This window comes from Aythya fuligula, chromosome W, assembly GCF_009819795.1.
Source record: "Aythya fuligula isolate bAytFul2 chromosome W, bAytFul2.pri, whole genome shotgun sequence".
Classification (NCBI taxonomy): Eukaryota; Metazoa; Chordata; class Aves; order Anseriformes; family Anatidae; genus Aythya; species Aythya fuligula.
In genome coordinates, this window is record NC_045594.1 from 8,971,790 (window position 1) to 8,992,074 (window position 20,285).

The 20,285-nt window shown below is 50.2% G+C and overlaps 1 long non-coding RNA gene across 1 annotated transcript; it reads right to left on the reverse strand.

Annotated features, from left to right (window-relative positions):
• Positions 1–2,716: 2,716 nt before the first annotated feature.
• On the reverse strand, positions 2,717–19,695 carry LOC116501368. Its single transcript, XR_004254408.1, has 3 exons — positions 19,684–19,695; positions 10,572–10,580; positions 2,717–2,772 (listed from the first exon to the last, which is right to left on the reverse strand). It is a non-coding gene; the product is annotated as an uncharacterized LOC116501368 (long non-coding RNA).
• Between the last annotated feature and the right edge of the window lie 590 nt (positions 19,696–20,285).

Below are 20,285 nucleotides of genomic sequence, written 5' to 3' on the forward strand. Positions count from 1 at the left end.
AAGTAAGACCAGATTTAAGGGATACTGAGTTGGAGAAAGGAGAAGCACTATTCATAGATGGCTCCACCCGAGTAGTGGAGGAAAAAAGAAAAACAGGGTATGCCATAATTAATAAACACCTGGAACCTGTGGAATCAGGACCCTTGAGTCCATCATGGTCAGCTCAGGCTTGTGAGCTGTATGCCCTATGTAGGGCTCTGGAACTATTAAAGGGGAAAAGTGGAACTACATGTATATATACAGATTCTAAATATGCATATGGGGTGGTTCATACCTTTGGAAAAAATTGGGAAGAAAGAGGTTTAATTAATACTCAAGGGAGGAATATTATACATTAAGAATCAATAATAAAAATTTTAAGGGCATTAAGAGAACCAAAAGAAATAGCAGTGGTACATGTAAAAGGGATTAGATTACCACACCAGAGGGAATAATCTAGCAGATAAAGAAGCTCAGGAAGCAGCCTTGAGAACTCAGGCTGCTAAAATTAATATAGTACAGGAGGAAGAAAGGCGAGAGGGAGAAGAAAAAAAGTTTACCCCTGAAGAACAGACAAAACTGGAGAAAATAGGTGCTAAATTAGAACAAGGAAAATGGACATTGCCAGACGGGGGAGAGATATTACCAAAAGCTTATGCAAGGCAAATATTGGAACGTTTGCATACACAAACACATTGGGGTACAAAAGCATTAAGAAATCATTTACTTAAACAATTTGGTTGCATAGGGGTTTTTGAAATAGCAAAGCAAATTACACAAGGTTGCTTAACTTGTCAGAAGATAAATAAGAAAGTGTTTCGACAAGCAGGAAAAGAGCTTATAGGCCTTTCGAGAGAGTACAAGTTGATTTCACTGAATTGCCCGAGGTAGGGAGGATAAAGTATTGGTAATAGTAGATCATTTAACACAATGGGTAGAAGCTTATCCCGTAGCACGAGCTACGGCACAAATGGTGGTAAAAATTCTATTAGAACACCTGATACCTAGATATGGGATAATCCAGTACATTGATTCTGATCAGGGCACACACTTTACTTCTGAAATAATAAAATTATTATGTTAATCATTAGGTATTCAGTGGGAATACCATACTCCGTGGCACCCACAAAGCTCAGGGAAAGTAGAAAGACTGAATCAAACAATAAAACAACAATTGGCTAAATTAATGACTGAGACACAAATGCCCTGGACAAAATGCTTACCATTGGCACTTCTAAACATAAGAACTAAACCACACAGTGAGACTGGATTATCATCATATGAAATGTTATATGATATGCCTTATTCACAGGGGATGCCTCTGGGGAACAATGTAGTTGAGGATCGTAGTATCCAGAAATATGTAATTACTATTGGAAGGAGATTACAAGAGCTAAGAGAAATTGGAATGATGGCTCAAACACCACCTTTAGGATTTGCTATTCATCAAATACAACCAGGAGACAAGGTCTTAATAAAAACTTGGAGGGAAGAATCATTGAACCCCCGATGGGAGGGACTGTACCTTGTTTTACTTACTACTGAAAGAGCTGTGAGAACAGCAGAAAGGGGTTGGACCCATGCATCCAGAGTAAAAGGACCAATAACTACCAAAGTTTGGAGGGTTGAGTCCGCTCCTGGGGAACTGAAATTAAAGCTAAAGAAGAACTAATATTCTGGCAATAAGGCTCTGCAGGAATTAAGGATGCCAGATGAAGGGGACAAGCCTGAAGGGAAGAAAGGGAGAAGGCAAGACCGGGGCAGGACCCTCCACTGCGGTGTGTATGGTCTACCGAGGGAGGCAATCCCTACGAGTATTGACTGCCGAGTGAGAGGGCCTCGACCAGACTTCTCCCATACTAAAGCCAGGTTGTCCCAGGGAAAAGAAACAAAAAAACAAACAAAGATATATGTATATAATAAATAAGATATTTTTTAAACCTATTGTAATTAGTTTTCCAGGAGCTGGATCACCCTCAAAGGCTGAATGGTAACACAAGCTCAAATAGATCCTGGAAGTGGGCCCAACCCCTTGATTGAAGGCATTTCTCACACCCCCACGATACCCCCTGGGTGACGCAGAAGGATGTTATACTTCCTGTTACTATTTTTACAGGGGCAATTAAGCCATGGGCAAGAATGGAGGAATAACTTTTTCATTCTGGGGGAGGAAGTGGCCAAGACTTTTAACCTTAGCAATTGATGGGTTTGTGGGGGACCAGGGGGAACTGAAAGTTGGCCCTGGGTAGCTGGCCTGGTTGAACCTAAGTGGTGGGTTAGTAATTTGAGTGAAGTTCATAATGGTACACAATTCTGGAAAGAGGAAGAAGGCCCATGGCAATTGCACTCGTCAGAGTGGGGTATATACTGTTTAAACAGAACAGGAACAGTAGAGGTGGGAAAAAGCATTTTTAATTGGACTCTATCTCACGGATATGATTGTACTGATCCTGAATGTGGACCTATAAACTGTACAGCAAGTAAAGGAAAATGGAACGCTACACACGTCCAGCTGAAAAACAGGACTTGGCTGAAATGCTCGTATAAGGAATTTTTTGGACCTGGATGTAAAGCCATGGCAAGAGCACAATCAAAGGGACAATTCGATGTTCAGATCCTGAGTTGTCAGCGTGATAACACCACTAGGGAGCAGCATGTGGTAAGAGTCTACCACTGGAGGTGGTAAGATGAGAACGGGACAAGTGTTCTTTAAACATTTCTGGTCATCTCGTAATATGACAAGCCGTGAAGGAGAACTTAGTCGTAATTGTGAGTGGGAATCTGGTGCGGGAGCTTGGAAGTGTATATATACGAGTACTAATGGGGCAGACATTGTAACTGGACCACTTGGTAACAAAAACACTCTGTATTTTCACGCCCCAAGGAATAAAAGAGAATGGGACGGTCCTTTTCCAAATGGGACGTGGGCTCTAAAGGGACATTATTGGGTATGTGGCAAACAGGCCTACAAAAGGCTACCAAAGGACTGGTCAGGAATATGCTATGTGGGGTACATAAGACCCTTGTTCTTTTTATTGTCACAAATACAAGGAAATCATTTAGGAATAAAATTATATGATGATCTGAATAGAGAAAAATGATCTATTGATGCTTCCTTAGCCGGGGGTAGTGCTCAAAAATGGAGAGAAAATGAATGGCCCCCTGAAAGAATCATACAGTATTATGGACCAGCTACCTGGAACCCGAATGAGGTAATATCTGGAGCCCTAGAACCTATTTATAATTTGAATCGAATAATTAGGTTGCAAGCTGTCCTCAAAATTATAACCAATCAAACAGCGACGGCTTTGGATCTTTTAGCTGATCAGTCCACCCAGATGAGGAATGTTATCTTTCAACATAGAATGGTTTTAGACTATTTACTAGCAGAAGAGGTGTGTGTGTGTGTGTGGGAAACTAAATGATTCTAATTGTTGCTTAGAAATTGATGATAATGGGAAAGTGGTTGAACAGATAACAAAAGAAATTAGAAAATTAGCCCACGTCCCAGCACAAACTTGGAAGGGTATGGATTGGGATTTGTTTTCATGGCTGCCCGGTGGACCATGGGATAAAAGGATGTTATTTTTATGTGGTGTAATGATGTTATTATTCATACCTTGTATGATACCTTGCTTTACATTATTGATACACTGGATAATAAATAGTACATTTGTAATGACTTCATTAAAAAAGGAAGGGGATATGTCAATTATGATGCTTAAGAATTGGACCCTCCGAGAACGGACTGATTAAATCCAGTTATTACTGACAAAAGTTGAAAAAGAGACACGAATTGAGGATATTAAAAAGACGATAAGGGATTGTGAGGAATGTTTTACCAATTTGTGTCAATAGAGAGCTTGAAGGGAAATGTATTTATAGGTTTTTTCCTTGAAGTCTCTGATATTTGGGGGGTTTCAGAACAACTGCTAACTATTATGACTGTTGCATGGGACACTATGCAAGTCCCTGATATCTGGCCAGGAGATTAAGGAGAAGGGGAAAGCTGAAGGACAGCTAAAAGACAAAGCTTGCAGGGAACGCTGTGTAAGCTTTTGACATGCAGCCAAGAAGGACAAAGGAGAAGGACAAGAAAAAAAGGCTGAGAGGAAGACTATGAGTAGTCAGCATGAGAGACCCCCAGAGACCCCCAGAGGGACCACCAGAGACTGATATGCATGCTCCAGTAGGAGGGTTTAGATTCCGGGAACTAATTATAATAACCCTATTTTTTTTAGAAGTAGTAATGAATATGTATTAGTCTAGGAGCATAAAAATCAGCATGTTGATGTAACTGGTGTGCGTCTAGGTGGAGCGGAGACTCCAGGCGCACCCAGTGCTGTCTGCTTACCTCTATTGCTTTAATAAATTGTAAATTTTGATTATAATCCTGTTTTGGGACTTAGCAATTTATAAAAGCACAAACAACTAACCCTTCTCTTAATGCCAGCCCCTGGCCCCAACCCCAGACGGCCACATCCCTTAACCCTCATCCTGAAGTTAACCCCGTACCACCCCAACCCTGGATGGCCTCATCCCCTAACCCTTCTCCGAACTTCAACGCCGTACGGCCCCAAACCTGGACAACCCCAACCCCTAACCCTTCTGCTAACGCCAAACCTTGGACCCAACCCTGGACAGCCCAAACACCTAACCCTTCTTCTAACGCCAAACCTTGGCCCCAACCCCGGACAGCCCCAACTGCTAACCCTTCTCCTAACGCCAAACCTTGGCCCCAAACCCAGACGGCCCCAACCCCTAACCCTTCTGCTAACACCAAACCTTGGCCCCAACCCTGGACAGCCCGAACACCTAACCCTTCTCCTAACGCCAACCCTTGGCCCCAACCCCAGATGGCCCCAACCCCTAACCCTTCTCCTAACGCCAAACCTTGGCCCCAACTCCAGACAGCCCCAACCACTAAATCTTCTTCTAACGCCAGTCCCTGACCGAACCCCAGACGGCTCCAGCATCGGACGGCCCCAAGCCTGGATGGGCCCAAACCCCTAAGCCTTCTCCTAAGGCCAACCCTGTACGTCCTCAACACCTAACCCTTCTCCCAACGCCAACACTTGGCCCCAACCCTGGACAACCCAACCCCCTAACCCTAAACCTTGACCCAAAATCCTGATGGCCCCAAACCCTAACCCTTCTCCTAACACCAAGCCCGGATGGCCCCAACCCCAGACAGCAACAACACCTAACACTTTTCCTAACGCCAATGCTTGGCCCCAACGCTGGACGTACCCAAGTCATAACCCTTTTCCTAACGCCAAACCTTGGCCCAAACCCCGGATGGCACCAATCCCTAACCTTCTCTTAGCTCCAAGCCCTGATGGCCACAACCACTAACCCTTCTCCTAACGTGAGCCAAAGAAAGCCCCGTCCCCGAACAGCCCCAACCACTAACCCTTCTTTTAACGCCAGCCCCTGGCCCAAACCCTGGACAGCCCCGGCCCCGGACGGTCCCAACCCCGGACGGCCCCAACCCCTAACCCTTTTCCTAACACCAACCCTGGACGACCAGAACCATAACTGTTCTCCTAATGCCAGCCCCGGACAACTCCAACCCCTAACCCTTCTCCCAACGCCAATCCCGGACGGCCCCAACCCCTAACCATTCTCCTAACACAAAACCCAGATGGCCCCAAAACCTAACCCTTCTTCTAATGCCAACCCCTGGCCCCAACCCCGGATGGCCCCAACCCCGGACAGCTCCAACCCCTAACCCTTCTCCTAATGCCAAGCCAGTACGGCCGCAACCCCAGACAGCTCCAACAAAAGACAGCCCCAACCATGGACGGCCCCAACCCCTAACCCTTATCCTAACGCCAGCCCCTGGCTCCAACCCGTGAGGGGGCCGAGCCCTAACACTTCTCCTAACGCCAACCCTGCACGGCCCCAGCCTTAACCCTTCTCCTAAAAGCCAACCCCGGACGGCCCCAGCCCCTAACCCTTTTTCTAACACCAACCCCGGACGGCCTTAATCCCCTAACCCTTCTCCTATCGCAAACCCCGGACAGCCTTAGCCCCTAACCCTTCTCCTAATGCCAACCCTGCACAGCCCCAGCCCTTAACCCTTCTCCTAACGCCAACACTTGGCCCCAACCCCGGACAGCCCAAACCCCTAACCCTAAACCTTGACCCAAAATCCTGACGGCCCCAAACCCTAACCCTTCTCCTAACGCCAGCCCCTGGCCCCAACCCCGGACGGCCCCAGCAACTAACCCTTCTCCTAACGTGAACTCCCGAGGGCCCCAGTTCCTAACCCTTCTCCTAAAGCCAATATCGGATGGCCCCAAACCCTAACCCATTTCCTAACACCAACCCTTGGCCGCAACCCCTAACCCTTCTCCTAAGGCCAGCCCCAGACGGCCCCAACCCCTAACCTTTTTCCTAACACCAACCCCAGACGACCAGAACCATAACTGTTCTCCTAACGCCAGCCCCGGACATCCCCAACCCCTAACCCTTCCCCTAATGCCAGCCCCGGACAGCCCCAACCCCTAACCCTTTTCCTAACACCAACCCCGGACGACCAGAACCATAACTGTTCTCCTAACGCCAGCCCCGGACGTCCCCAATCCCTAACCCTTCCCCTAATGCCAGCCCCGGACAGCCCCGACCCCTAACCTTTCTCCTAACGCCAAACCTGGATGGCCCAAAACCCTAACCCTTCTTCTAATGCTAACTCTTGGCCCCAATCACGGACAACACCAACCCATAACCATTCTCCTAATGCCAACTCCAGACAGCTCCAACCCCTAACCCTTCTAACGCCAACCCCAGACGGCCCCAACCCCTAACCCTTCTCCTAATGCCAAGCCTGGACAGCCCCAACCCCGGACAGCGCCAACAAAAGACAGCCTCAACCACGGACGGCCCCAAACACTAACCCTTATCCTAATGCCAGCCCCTGGCTCCAACCCGTGAGGGGGCCGAGCCCTAACACTTCTCCTAACACCAACCCCACACGGCCCCAGCCTTAACCCTTCTCCTAAAAGCCAACCCCGGACGGCCCCAGCCCCTAACCCTTTTTCTAACACCAACCCCGGACATCCTCAACACCTAACCTTTCTGCTAATGCAAACACTTGGCCCCAACCCTGGACAGCCCAAACCCCTAACCTTAAACCTTGACCCAAAAACCTGACGGCCCCAACCCCTAAACCTTCTCCTAACGCCAAACCTTGGCCCCAAACCCAGAGGGCCCCAAACCCTAACCCTTCTCCTAACGCCAACCCTTGGACCTAACCCTGGATGGCACTAATTCCTAACCTTCTCTTAGCTCCAAGCCCTGATGGCCACAACCACTAACCCTTCTCCTAACATGAGCCAAAGAAGGCCCCATCCCCGAACAGCCCCAACGACTAACCCTTCTTCTGACGCCAGTCCCTGCCCCAACCCTGGATGGCCCCTGCCCCGGATAGCCCCGGCCCAAACCCCTTATCCCGACACCAACCCCGGATGGCCCCAACCCCTAACCCTTACCCTAATGCCAACCCCGGACGGCCCCAACCCCTAACCCTTCTCCTAACGCCAGCCCCTGGCCCCAACTGTGGATGGCCCCAACCCCTAACCCTTTTTGTAACAGCAACCCAGGAGGGCCCCAACCCCGGAAAGCTTCTACCACTAACCGTTCTCATAACCTGAGCCCCTGGCACCAATCCCGGAAGGCCCCAACCCCGGACAGACCCAACCCCTAACCCTTCTAACGCCAACCCCAGACGGCCTTAGCCCCTAACCCTTCTCCTATTGCAAACCCCGGATGGCCCCAAACCCTAACCCATTTCCTAATGCCAACCCTTGGCCCCAACCCCGGAGAGCCCCAACCCCTAAGCCTTCTCCTAACACTAGCCCCAGATGGCCCCAACCCCTAACACTTCTCCTAACGCCAACCTCGGACGTCTCCAACCCCTAACCCTTCTAACAACGTCAACCCGGACGACCCCAAACCCACAGAATCACAGAATCACAGAATTTCTAGGTTGGAAGAGACCTCAAGATCATCGAGTCCAACCTCTGACCTAACACTAACAGTCCCCACTAAACCATAGCCCTAAGCTCTACATCTAAACGTCTTTTGAAGACTTCCAGGGATGGTGACTCCACCACTTCCCTGGGCAGCCTGTTCCAATGCCTCACAACCCTTTCAGTGAAGAAGTTCTTCCTAACATCTAACCTAAAACTCCCCTGGCTCAACTTAAGCCCATTCTCCCTCGTCCTGTCACCAGGCACGTGGGAGAACAGACCAACCCCCACCTCGCTACAGCCTCCCTTGAGGTACCTATAGAGAGCGATAAGGTCGCCCCTGAGCCTCCTCTTCTCCAGGCTGAACAAGCCCAGCTCCCTCAGCCGCTCCTCGTAGGACTTGTTCTCCAGGCCCCTCACCAGCTTCGTCACCCTTCTCTGGACCCGCTCAAGCACCTCGATGTCCTTCTTGTAGCGAGGGGCCCAAAACTGAACACAGTCCTCGAGGTGCGGCCTCACCAGAGCCGAGTACAGGGGGACGATCACCTCCCTAGCCCTGCTGGTCACACTGTTCCTGATAGAAGCCAGGATGCTGTTGGCCTTCTTGGCCACCTGAGCACACTGCTGGCTCATATTCAGCCGACTATCCACCATCACTCCCAGGTCCTTCTCTGCCTGGCAGCTCTCCAACCATTCCTCTCCCAGCCTATAGCTCTGCTTGGGGTTGTTGCGCCCCAGGTGCAGGACCCGGCACTTGGCCTTGTTAAACTTCATGCAGTTGACCTCAGCCCATCGGTGCAGCCTATCCAGATACTCCTGCAGAGCCTACCTACCCTCAAGCAGATCGACACATGCGCATAGCTTGGTGTCATCTGCAAACTTACTGAGGGTGCACTCCATGCCCTCGTCCAGATCATCGATGAAGATATTAAAGAGGACCGGCCCCAGCACCGAGCCCTGGGGGACGCCACTAGTGACTGGCCTCCAACTGGACTTGACTCCATTCACCACGACTCTTTGGGCCCGGCTATCCAGCCAGTTTCTAACCCAACGAAGCGTGCGCCAGTCCAAGCCTAGGGCAGCCAGTTTCTTGAGGAGAATGCTGTGGGAGACGGTGTCAAAAGCCTTGCTGAAGTCAAGGTAGACCACATCCACAGCCTTTCCCTCATCCACCCAGCGTGTCACTTTGTCATAGAAGGAGATCAGGTTCGTCAAGCAGGACCTGCCTTTCATAAACCCATGCTGACTGGGCCTGATCGCCTGCTTGCCCTGCAAGTGCTGCGTCATGACTCTCAAGAGGATCTGCTCCATGAGCTTCCCTGGCACTGAGGTCAAACTGACAGGCCTGTAGTTTCCCGGGTCTGCCCTCCGGCCCTTCTTGTAGATGGGCATCACATTTGCAAGCCGCCAGTCAACTGGGACCTCCCCCGATCGCCAGGACTGCTGATAAATGATGGTAAGCGGCTTGGCCAGCTCCTCTGCCAGTTCTCTCAGTACCCTTGGGTGGATCCCATCCGGCCCCATCGACTTGTGCACATCTAAGTGCCGTAGCAGGTCACCAACCAGTTCTTCATGGATAGTGAGGGCCACATCCTGCTCCCCATCCCCTTCCACCAGCTCAGGGTACTGGGTATCCAGAGAACAACTGGTATTGCCGCTAAAGACTGAGGCAAAGAAGGCATTGAGCACCTCCGCCTTCTCCTCATCTCTTGTAACTAAGTTTCCCCCCGCATCCAGTAAAGGATGGAGATTCTCCTTAGTCCTCCTTTTTGTGTTGATGTATTTATAGAAACGTTTTTTGTTATCTTTAACGGCAGTAGCCAGATTGAGCTCCAGATGAGCTTTGGCCTTCCTAATTTTGTCCCTGCACAGCCTCGCTACATCCTTAAAGTCCTCCCTAGTGGCCTGCCCACTTTTCCAAAGCTTATAAACCCTCTTTTTTCTCCTAAGCTCAAGCCACAATTCTCTGTTCAGCCAGGCTGGTCTTCTTCCCTGCCAGCTCATCTTCGGGCACTTGGGGACAGACCGTTCCTGCGCCATTAAGATTTCCCTCTTGAAGAGCGCCCAGCCTTCCTGGACCCCTCTGCCCTTCAGAACCGCCTCCCAAGGGACTCCATCAACCAGTGTCCTGAGCAGCTCAAAGTCATCCCTCCGGAAGTCCAATACAGCGGTTTTACTGGTCCCCTTCCTGGCCTCGCCTAGAATAGTGAACTCCACCATTTCGTGGTCACTCTGCCCAAGACAGCTCCCGACAATCACATCCTCCACCAGTCCTTCTCTGTTTGTGAAGAGAAGGTCTAGCGGGGCGCCACCCCTGGTAGGTTCACTAACCAGCTGCGTCAGGAAGCTATCTTCCACGCTCTCCAGAAACCTCCTAGACTGCTTTCTCTGGGCTGTGTTGTGCTTCCAGGATATGTCAGGGAAGTTGAAGTCCCCCACGAGTACAAGAGCTGACGATTTTGCAACTTCTGTCAGCTGCCTGTAGAGTTCCTCATCTTTCTCCTCATCCTGGTTCGGCGGTCTATAGCAGACCCCGACCAGGACACTAGCCTTGTTGTCCCTGCCGATCCTAACCCAAAGGGACTCGACCTTGTCATTCCCAGCCTCGAGTTCTACAACATCGAAAGACTCTCTAATATAGAGCGCCACACCACCACCCCTTCTGTGCTGCCTGTCCCTTCTGAAGAGCTTATAGCCAGGCATTGCAGCACTCCAGTCATGAGAGTGTACCCACCACGTCTCAGTGATGGCAACCAAGTCGTGGCCTGCCTGCTGAACGATGGCTTCCATCTCCTCCTCTTTGTTACCCATGCTGCGTGCATTGGTGTAGATGCACTTCAGCTGGGCCATTGCCTTATCCTCCGGCCTTGCCATTGTTCCCCCTGGCACAGCCCCAACAATCCTAGCCTCAGCCCCATCCCCCTTCTTACCTAGTTTAAAGCCCTCTCAATGAGCCCTGCCAGCTCCTGGCCCAGGATCCTTTTTCCCCTAAAAGATAGGGACCCGTCTGCGGCCATCAGGCCAGGTGCTGAGTAAAGTGCCCCATGATCAAAAAACCCAAGATTTCTGCGTTGGCACCAGCCCCGGAGCCACGTGTTTAACAGGTGGGCTTTCCGTGTCCTCTCTGAACCCCTCCCTGCCACCGTAGGGATGGATGAAAACACCACCTGCACTCCCGCTCCATCCACTAACCGTCCCAGCCCCCTAAAGTCTCTTTTGATAGCCTTGAGGCTTCTCTCTTCGATGTTGTCACTGCCCGCCTGGACTATCAAAAGAGGATAATAGTCATAGGGGCGTACCAGGTTGGGAAGCTTCCTGGCAACGTCCCTGACCCTGGCCCCAGGGAGACAGAAGACTTCCCTACGGGTAGGGTCAGGCCGACAAATAGGGCCCTCTGTTCCCCTAAGAATCGAGTCCCCAACAACAATAACCCTCCTGTCTTTCCTGGTGGAGTCAGTCCTGAGGCGTGGAGTCGACCTCCTCGCCCTAGGCATCCTCCTGGGAACACTTGCTACCTCTTCCTCACACACCGGCATCTCAATCTCTAGGGCCTCAAACCTGTTGTGTAAGGGCATCTGGGAAGGTGGGGCTGGAAGGTGAGGGCGTCGCCTGCGATGTCGAGCAGGGGCCTGTTTCCATTCCTCCTCAGCTCCCAGATCCCCTCCCTCTGCCCGACGGGGACAGGGCAGGGGGTCCACCCCCATTTGAGGAGTCTCACCTTGGTACCTCCCCTTGAGGCCCTGCAGGGAGTTACTCCACAAGTCTACCTCTCGCTCACACTCCCTGATGGCCCTCAACCTCTCCATCTCCTCCTTGAGCTCCGCCACCATGCGGACCAGGTCAAACCCCTAACCCTTCTCCTAACGCCAACCCCGGACGTCCTCAACACCTAACCCTTCTCCTAAAGCCAACAGTTGGCCCCAACCCCGGATGGCCCCAACCCCTTACCCTTCTCCTAACACCCACCCCAGATGGGCCACAAACCCTAACTCTTCTTCTATCGCCAATCCCTGGCCCCAAGCCCGGACGGCCCCAGCACCAGACGGCCCCATGCCTTAACCCTCCTCCTAACGTTAATCCAGAATGGCCTCAACTCCGGACGGCCTCAACCCTTAACCCTTCTCCTAACACCAACCCTGGAGGGCCACAACCCCCAATCCTTCTTCTAACACCAACCCTTGGCCCCAACCCCAGACAGCCCACACCCCTAACCCTTCTCCTATCACCAACCCCGGACGGCCCCAACCCCTAACCCTTCTCCTAACGCCAACCGAGGATGGCCCCAAACACTAACACTTCTTCTAATGCAAACCCCTGGCCCCAACCCCATATGGTCCCAACCCTGGACAGCCCCAACACCTAACCCTTCTCCTAACGTGAACCCTTGTCCCAAACCTGGACGGCCCCAACCCCTAACCCTTCTCCTAATGCCAACCCTTTGCCCCAGCTGTGGACGGCCCTGTGAGATATGTTCATCTGATTCGTGTCAGTATGGAACAATGCTAGGGCCGCATGGTATGATGAATGTGACCTTCTGTCTTACATACCCTTGTATAACCACAAGTCTAAGAAAAACAGAGTGGTTAATGTATATAATTCTTGTATCTTGCAAAGGAATGTTTTAGCAATTCGTGTCAATAGAGAGCTTGAAGGGAAATGTATTTGTAGGCTTTTCCTTGAAGTCTCTGATATCTGGGGGGTTTCAGAATAACTGCTAACTATTATGACTATTGCATGGGACACTATGCAAGTCTCTGATATCTGGAGGGGAGAGCTGAAGAACAACTAAAACACAAAGCTTGCAGGGGACGTTGCACAAGTCTCTGACATACAGCCAAGTTGGACAAAGGAGAATGTCGTGGTTTAACCCAGCTGGCAGCTAAATACCACGCAGCCGTTCACTCACCCTTCCCCCTCCCTCTCTGGGACGGGGGAGAGAAATGGAAAGTGAAGCCCGTGAGTTGAGATAAAGACAGTTTAATAAGACAGGAAAATAATAATAACAAAATAATAATAACAATAATAATAATAATGTTACAATGGTGATAATAGGAAAGTAATAATAATATGTACAAACAAGTGATGCACAATGCAATTGCTCACCACCCGCTGACCGATGCCCAGCCTAACCCCGAGCAGTCCGGCCCCCTCCCCCCGGCTAGCCACCCCTATATATTATTTAGCATGATGTCAGATGGTATGGAATACCCCTTTGGCTATTTTGGGTCACCTCCTCCTCGGATGATATCCCAAAGTATTTGCCTTCTGGCCAGTCCATAATCACTTCCAATATTCCTGGGCGACTGGGGTTTCCTATTCGAGCCCGCTGAGTAATCAGTGCAACCCACTTGCTCCACGTAGCATCAGTTGCATGATGCGTAGAAGAGACCCTTCCCTTGAACATCCAGCCTAGTACCGGCAATCGGGGTGCTAGGAGGAGCTGCGCTTCAGTACCGACCACCTCCGAAGCAGATCGAACTCCTTCATATGCTGCCAATATCTCCTTTTCAGTTGGAGTATAGCGGGCCTCAGATCCTCTGTATCCCCGACTCCAAAACCCCAGGGGCCGACCTCGAGTTTCCCCAGGTTCTTTCTGCCAGAGGCTCCAGGTGGGGCCGTTCTCCCCGGCTGCAGTGTAGAGCACATTCTTTACATCTGGTCCTGTTCGAACTGGCCCAAGGGCTACTGCATGGACTATTTCCTGCTTGATTTGTTCAAAGGCTTGTCATTTTTCAGGGCCCCATTCAAACTCATTCTTCTTACGGGTTACTTGGTAGAGCGGGTTTACAATCAGACTGTAATTTGGGATGTGCATTCTCCAAAACCCCACAACACCTAGGAAAGTCTGTGTTTCTTTTTTGTTAGTTGGTGGAGACATAGCTGTTATTTTGTTGATCACATCCATTGGGATTTGACGACGTCCATCTTGCCATTTTATTCCTAAAAACTGGATCTCTCGTGCAGGTCCTTTGACTTTATTTTGTTTTATGGCAAAACCGGATTTCAGAAGGATTTGGACTATTTTCTTCCCTTTCTCAAAAACTTCCTCTGCTGTGTCACCCCACACAATAATGTCATCGATGTACTGCAGGTGTTCAGGAGCTTCCCCCTGCTCCAGTGCAGACTGGATCAGCCCATGGCAAATGGTAGGGCTGTGTTTCCACCCCTGGGGCAGCCGATTCCAAGTATATTGGACTCCCCTCCAAGTGAAGGCAAATTGTGGCCTGCACTCTGCTGCTAGAGGGATGGAGAAAAATGCATTAGCAATATCAATTGTGGCGTACCACTTGGCTGCCTTCGATTCAAGTTCGTACTGAAGTTCCAGCATGTCCGGCACTGCAGCACTCAGTGGTGGCGTCACTTCGTTCAGGCCACGATAGTCCACTGTTAGTCTCCACTCGCCATTAGACTTTCGCACTGGCCATATGGGACTATTGAAAGGTGAATGAGTCTTGCTGATCACTGCTTAGCTCCCCAATTGACGAATTAGCTTATGGATGGGAATCAGGGAGTCTCGGTTAGTGCGATATTGCTGCCGGTGCACAGTTGTGGTAGCGATTGGCACTTGCTGTTCTTCGACCCTCAGCAACCCCACAACAGAGGGGTCCTCTGAGAGACCAGGCAAGGTAGATAATTGTTTAATGCCTTCTGTCTCTAAGGCAGCTATACCAAAAGCCCACCAGAACCCTTTTGGGTCCTTGCAATATCCTCTTCTAAGATAGTCTATGCCAAGGATACATGGAGCACCCGGGCCAGTCACAATGCGGTGCTTTTCCCACTCATTCCCAGTCAGACTCACTTCAGCCTCCAATACAGTCAACTGCTGAGATCCCCCTGTCACTCCACAAATATAGATGGGCTCTGGTCCTTTATAGCTCGATGGCATTAGAGTACATTGTGCACCGGTGTCTACTAAAACCTTATACTTCTGTGCGTCTGACGTGCCAGGCCATCGAATCCACACAGTCCAATAAACTCGATTGTCCCTTTCCTCCCCCTGGCTGGAGGCAGGGCTCCCCTAATCCTGGTCAGAATCTTCTTCATTTCTGTGTTTGAAGGACTGTCTGCTGGAAGTTGGAGCAGCAAACTTTTCAGAGAATCCCTTTTTCTTGATTGTTTTCTTTTGCAACTCATGTACCCATGCCTCTAGGGTTGCAGTAGATTTTCCATCCCATTTTCTCATGTCCTCTCCATGGTCTCGTAAGTAAAACCACAGGGTGGAACGGGGTGAGTACCCACCATATCGTCTTCCTTGTGTGGATGAACGCTTACCCCTGATAGCTGAGACACTGCTTTGTGCAGGTGCGGAGGAGAATAATCTCTCTTCAAGTTGGTGAACCTTTTCAGAAAGTTTCTCCCAAGTGTTCTCTTTTGGTCGGTGGACACTGGTTGGTTCAGGTGGGGAGGATGATAGATTCTCTTCAAGTTGGTGAACCTTTTCAGAAAGTTTTTCCACAGCTGAGACGCAGGCCTGTAAGGAAGAAGAGAGACTTTCTTCGTACTGCCGAAGTTGTTTAGCCGCTTCATCCACTGTGGGTTCCTCATCCTCTTTCCAGGCCATTATTGCCAATGAGCTGGCATATGATGATGGTGCACTCCGTACAAACTTCCGCCACATGGGTCGTGTACACCTGACTTCATCTGGATCTTTGGATGTTTGTCTGAGGTCTGGATCCTCATAAATCACTTCCTGTACGGCTAATTCCCTCAGGTACTGGATTCCCTTCTCCATAGTGGTCCACTTGCCTGGTAGACATAAAAGTTCTTCCTTGAAGGGATACCTTTCCCTCACAGCTGAGAGGAGACGCCTCCAGAGGCTGTGAGATTGTGCTCCATCTGCAATTGCTTTGTCAATGCCTGCGTCTCTAGCAAGGGATCCCAGTCGCTTGGCTTCCCTGCCGTCTAATTCCACACAATTGGCTCCAGAGTCCCAGCATCGGAGCAGCCAGGTGACAAGCTGCTCACCTATACAGCGACCAAAATCTTTTCGCACATCTCGTAACTCACGCTCGTTTAGGCTTCGGGTAGTTACTGTTGATTTTTCGGCATCCTCATCTTCCTCCTCCTGAATCCTTGATGGCCCAGCGTCGTCGTCGTCTCCGTCGTCTCTCTACCTAGATTTGGCAGAAGACTCTCTGCGTTCTAAACGACCTGAATCTCTATACCATTTTTTTCACCTTCTCTACAGGGGCAGCTTGCACTGCTACTGCTCGTTTCTCTGACCTTGTTACAGGGTCTGCCACAGGGGTTGGAATACCCTCTGCAGGGTCAACTTGCACTGCTACAGCTCTTTTCTCTGACCCAGCCACAGGAGCTGGAGCGGCTGCAGGAGCTGGAGCAGCTGCAGGAACCGGAGCTGGAGTGGCTGCAGGAACTGGAGTTGGAGCAGTTGCAGGAGCTGGACTGGAGTAGCAGCAGTAGCTGGAACTGGAGCGGCTGCAGGAGCTGGGACTGGAGCAGCTGCAGGAGCTGGGGCTGGAGCGGCTGCAGGAGCTGGGGCTGGAGTGGCTGCAGGAGCTGGGACTGAAGCGGCTGCAGGAGCTGGGACTGGAGCGGCTGCAGGAGCTGGAACTGGAGCGGCTGCAGGAGCTGGAACTGGAGTGGCTGCAGGAGCTGGGACTGGAGCGGCTGCAGGAGCTGGAACTGGGGCGGCTGCAGGAGCTGGAACTGGAGTGGCTGCAGGAGCTGGACCTGGAGCATCTGCAGGAAATGGGACTGGAGCATCTGCAGGAGCTGGAACTGGAGCGGCTGCAGAGTCCACCGTAGGGGTCACAGTGGCCGTTGGATCTGTCACAGGGCTTGGAGTAGCCACAGGGTCTGTCACTAAGTTGATAGCAGTATCAATGGCAGCTCGATAGGCATGAGCGAGGCCCCAGCATGTTACAATGATTTGTGTTACTTTGGAACTGCCAGAATCATGACACCTTTTTCTCAAGCATTCTGCCAGTTTTTGAGGATTTTGCAGTTGTTCAGGGGTGAATTTCCAAAACACTGGGGGTGCCAACTGCTCTAGATGCCTGCCCATATCCTCCCATACTCCCTGCCACCCACAACTATACTGCCTCCGGGCAGATCTCCGGATGAGCTTCCTAAGTAGTTGTTTAACTTTAAGCAAAACCTGAAGCACATTCAGGAGGCAGAACAACAAGACCATGCTGGTCTGAGTATCCCAAGGATATTCAATATCTTGGAGAGCTATTGTAACAAGCTCGGAGGATAAGAGGGTGGTGAAGGAGGAAGGCATAGTGATCCAGGAGGATACAGGGGTGGTGAAGGAGAAAGGGAGAGTAATCAAGTAAGAAAAAATATCTTCCCCTTTCCCCTCCACAGATTGACTCCCTAATGGAAAAAAACAATAGGTATAATTGCTAATAGTTTCCAGGATACAGTTTCCAAAATACAGAGTCGACGATGTTACTGAGTACAAATACCAAGTTAGAGTCATGACCAGATATCTCATCGTCTCATAAGCCATTGCTACAACACTCAGTACCATAATGATCTGAGACCAGGGCCCGGAGAGGATAAACAACATGACAGAGAGCAAATACGGAAAATAATGTACTATAATACTCAATTTGGAAAACAGGCGCAGCAGAGTTGAGATTAAAGCAATCAGCATTATGACAAGTGACTATTAAGCAGGTCTAATACTTACACCAATTTTAGTTTAACACACTGTGGTCAGATCTGCCGTTATCTCAACCTTTCGAGCCCCACGTTGGGCGCCAAAAAGACTGTCGTGGTTTAACCCGGCCGGCAGCTAAATACCACGCAGCCGTTCACTCACCCTTCCCCCTCCCTCTCTGGGACGGGGGAGAGAAATGGAAAGTGAAGCCCGTGAGTTGAGATAAAGACAGTTTAATAAGACAGGAAAATAATAATAACAAAATAATAATAACAATAATAATAATAATGTTACAATGGTGATAATAGGAAAGTAATAATAATATGTACAAACAAGTGATGCACAATGCAATTGCTCACCACCCGCTGACCGATGCCCAGCCTAACCCCGAGCAGTCCGGCCCCCTCCCCCCGGCTAGCCACCCCTATATATTATTTAGCATGATGTCAGATGGTATGGAATACCCCTTTGGCTATTTTGGGTCACCTGTCCTGGGTCTGTCCCCTCCCAGCTCTTACTGCACCCCCAGCCTGCCTGTTGGCAGGACAGAGCAAAAGGCTGAGATGTCCTTGGCTTGGTATAAGCACTGCTCTGCAACAATTAAAACATCGGGGTGTTATCAGCACTCTTCTCATCCTAGGCCAAAACACAGCATTCCACCAGCTACTAGGAAGAAAATTAATTCTGTTCTAACTGAAACCAGGACATCTATCCACCCCTTATTCCATACCATTTATGTCATGCTCAGGTTACACTCTTTTCCATACATTCTAATTAGTCACCTACAGTAGTCATGGTAGTGATAACATACAGTATTATATAGTAATTAACATGGTACAATTCAGTTCATGGGCTATTCTCACCCAGTATTAAATCTCCTTGAGGTACACACCGGACCTCCCCATTCTTTTGCATCACCCACCAAGTGTATCCAGGTCCCTGAGCGAAAACAATTCCACGAATAGGTTTGCCTTTTCCTGAGGCGGGAGTAGCCCAGACTGTTTTACCCAGCATATTTCTTACATGCACTACAGGAACTTTATCCCCATCTACAGTACGTAACAGGTTTGATTGGGCAGGTCCAGCTCGGTTAGCAGATCCCCTAGTATTGACTAACCAGGTGGCCTTTGCCAAATGCGTATCCCAATTTTTGAATGTTCCAGCGCCCATTGCTTTCAATGTAGTCTTTAACAGTCCATTGTATCGTTCAACTTTCCCAGAGGCTGGTGCATGATAGGGGATGTGATACACCCACTCAATACCATGTTCTTTGGCCCAAGTGTCTATAAGGTTGTTTCGGAAATGAGTTCCATTGTCTGACTCTATTCTTTCTGGGGTACCATGTCGCCATAGTACTTGCTTTTCAAGGCCCAGGATAGTGTTCCAGGCGGTGGCATGAGGCACAGGATATGTTTCCAGCCATCCGGTGGTTGCTTCCACCATTGTAAGTACGTGGCGCTTGCCATTGCGAGTTTGAGGGAGTGTGATGTAATCAATCTGCCAGGCCTCTCCATATTTATATTTCAGCCATCGTCCTCCATACCAAAGAGGCTTTGACCGTTTGGCTTGCTTGATTGCAGCACATGTTTCACAGTCATGAATAACCTGTGCTATAGCGTCCATGGTCAGGTCCACCCCTCGATCACGAGCCCATCTGTATGTTGCATCTCTACCTTGATGGCCTGAGGTGTCATGGGCCCATCGGGCTATAAATAATTCACCTTTATGCTGCCAATCCAGGTCCACCTGAGCTACTTCAATCTTAGCAGCCTGATCCACCTGCTGTTTGTTTAGATGTTCTTCAGTAGCCCGATTCTTGGGTACATAAGCATCTACGTGACGTACTTTCACAGCCAGGTTCTCTACCCGAGCAGCAATGTCTTGCCACAAAGCAGCAGCCCAGATGGGTTTGCCCCTACGCTGCCAGTTGTTTTGCTTCCATTGCTGTAACCATCCCCACAGGGCATTTGCTACCATCCATGAATCGGTGTAGAGATAGAGAACTGGCCATTTTTCTCGTTCAGCAATGTCTAAAGCCAGCTGAATGGCTTTCACTTCTGCAAACTGACTCGATTCACCTTCTCCCTCAGCAGCTTCTGCAACTCGTCGTGTAGGACTCCATACAGCAGCCTTCCATCTCCGATGCTTCCCCACAATACGACAGGACCCATCAGTGAACAGGGCATATTTCTTTTCATTCTCTGGTAACTGGTTGTACAGTGGGGCTTCTTCAGCACGACCCACCTCCTCCTCGGATGATATCCCAAAGTATTTGCCTTCTGGCCAGTCCATAATCACTTCCAATATTCCTGGGCGACTGGGGTTTCCTATTCGAGCCCGCTGAGTAATCAGTGCAACCCACTTGCTCCACGTAGCATCAGTTGCATGATGCGTAGAAGAGACCCTTCCCTTGAACATCCAGCCTAGTACCGGCAATCGGGGTGCTAGGAGGAGCTGCGCTTCAGTACCGACCACCTCCGAAGCAGATCGAACTCCTTCATATGCTGCCAATATCTCCTTTTCAGTTGGAGTATAGCGGGCCTCAGATCCTCTGTATCCCCGACTCCAAAACCCCAGGGGCCGACCTCGAGTTTCCCCAGGTTCTTTCTGCCAGAGGCTCCAGGTGGGGCCGTTCTCCCCGGCTGCAGTGTAGAGCACATTCTTTACATCTGGTCCTGTTCGAACTGGCCCAAGGGCTACTGCAT